General features: G+C 40.8%; 1 pseudogene; it reads left to right on the forward strand.

Annotated features, from left to right (window-relative positions):
- On the forward strand, nt 1–1,116 carry LOC114082252 (protein SSXT-like; annotated as a pseudogene).
- Nucleotides 1,117–2,501: the final 1,385 nt, after the last annotated feature.

Genomic DNA, 2,501 nt, shown 5'->3' on the forward strand with positions numbered 1-2,501 from the left:
ATGTCTGTGGCGTTCGCAGCCCGTGTCATCAAGGCAAGGGGGAGATCACACCTGCCACGATCCAGAAGTTGTTGGATGAAAATAACCATCTTATTCAGTGTATAATGGACTATCAGAATAAAGGAAAGACTTCAGAGAGTTCTCAGTATCAGCAGATGTTGCATACAAACGTGGTATACCTTGCTACAATAGCAGATTCTAATCAAAATATGCAGTCTCTTTTACCAGCACCACCCACACAGAATATGCCTATGGGTCCTGGAGTGATGAATCAGAGCAGCCCTCCCCCACCTCCACGCTCTCACAACATGCCTTCAGATGGAATGGTAGGTGGGGGTCCTCCTGCACCACACATGCAGAACCAGGTGAACAGCCAGTTGCCTGGGCCTAACCATATGCCTATGCAGGGACCTTAACCCAATCAACTCAATATGACAAACAGTTCCATGAATATGCCTTCAAGTAGCCATGGATCCATGGGAGGTTACAACCATTCTGTGCCATCATCACAGAGCATGCCAGTACAGAATCAGATGACAATGAGTCAAGGGCAGCCAATGGGAAACTATGGCCCATGACCAAATATGAATATGCAACCAAACCAAGGTCCAATGATGCATCAGCAGCCCCCTTCTCAGCAATACAATATGCCACAAGGAGATGGGCATCATTACCAAGGACAGCAGCCACCCATGGGAATGATGGGTCAAGTTAACCAAGGCAATCATATGATGGGTCAGAGACAGATTCCTCTCTATAGACCACCTCAACAGGGAAACTCACAATATGGCCAACAACAGGATGCTTACCAGGGACTCCCTCCACAACAAGGATATCCACCCCAGCAGTAGCAGTACCCAGGGCAGCAGGGCTACCCAGGACAGCAGCAGGGCTATGGTCCTTCACAGGGTGGTCCAGGTCTCTAGTATCCTAACTATCCACAAAGACAAGGTCAGCAGTATGGGGGATATAGACCAATACAACCTGGAGCATCCCAGCCATCCCAGCAGAGGCCTTATAGATATGACCAGGGACAGTATGGAAATTACCAGCTGTGAAAAAGTACTTACATTTCAATAGCCAGTATCTATGAGCAGCCATATTGTCACCTCAGCACTGTGGACACCTTCCTGTGAAGAGTTCCTTCCATTCCATGTAGTTTTTGGAGAAAGCTTATGGATAAGTGGCTGTTTCATCATCAAGCAGCCTTTGTGGTTTAGTTGTAAAAGGCTTTAGTAGCTCAAAAATATTCAGTTTCACATTTCTACTCTAGATGGCAACATTGGACAGAAAATGCAATGACATAGCCAATTTGCAGTGATTTCCAAACTGTGTTTCAAATGGACTGTTACAGACTGAAAGGTGTGAACAGCTTTGTATGTTTATGAAGGTTAAGGGGATTTAATACTTTTCCACAGATTCTTTTGTAAGGGGAAGAGGGAAATATATACTTTTTACAGCAGCAATATTTGTATATTATGTTTATTTCATGTAGTGAATATGCAAGGTGGTACACTACGCCCTGGACAAAATCAGAAATCCTCTGTTCATGTGGACTAGAGTGCGGTAGATGCTTGACTGTGTTGGTCTCAAAATGGTATACTGTGAAGATGTAGATGAGAGAAAAGACAAAGCACACCATATGTCCACTGTTAATGTTCTAACAGAGGAAATTCAAATCCCTTTTATCTGTCAGATAATCAATGGCACTGTGATAAAGTTTTGAGTAAAGAGACATTTTTTTTTAAAAGCCAAAAAAAGAAGACTTAAAAAGTTTACAAAAGAAAGAAGTTACAGTAAGCTAAATTTGTTTTATTATTGAGGAAAGAAAAATACTTTTTGAAAATGTAATTTAGCCTAAGTGCACAGTGTTTATAAAGTCATGTATAGCAATGTCCTAAGTCTTCAGGTTCACACCCCAGTGACTCACTGCACCTAGAGCAACTTCCATCCTGTAAGCGCTGATTGTGGTAAGTGCGCTATACAAGTATACCTTTTTAGCAAATATTTTATACTTTATTTTTACTGTACTTTTCTATGTTTAAATATGTTGGGGTATATAAATACCTTTGTGTTAGAATCATTTACGTTACTCAGTATAGCAACATGTTGTACAGGTTTATAGCGTAGGAGCAATAGGCTGTATATACCATATAGCCTGGGTATGTAGTAGTTGTTTGTGAGTACACTCTTTGGTATTTGCACAATGATGAAATCGTCTGGCAATTCATTTCTCAGAACATATACCATCACTAAGCAATGCATGGGTTTAGTATAGATGTCAAAAACAGCTCAGAAGAACATTGCACACAAACATGCATTTAGAAACCTCTTTGCAATTTTAGAAGAATCCAATATCTTTATTTGCAATTCTTATTCATTTTTGTTTTTAGTTCAGAAATGTTATAGGATATATTGTGTGGGAATTCTCCTTGTTGCCTTATATGCCTTCCGTGAGACTGCTTTCCCTTTCTTTAAGGGCCATTGTTTGAATGCAGAAA

This window comes from Marmota flaviventris, chromosome 3 (assembly GCF_047511675.1).
Source record: "Marmota flaviventris isolate mMarFla1 chromosome 3, mMarFla1.hap1, whole genome shotgun sequence".
Taxonomy (NCBI): Eukaryota; Metazoa; Chordata; class Mammalia; order Rodentia; family Sciuridae; genus Marmota; species Marmota flaviventris.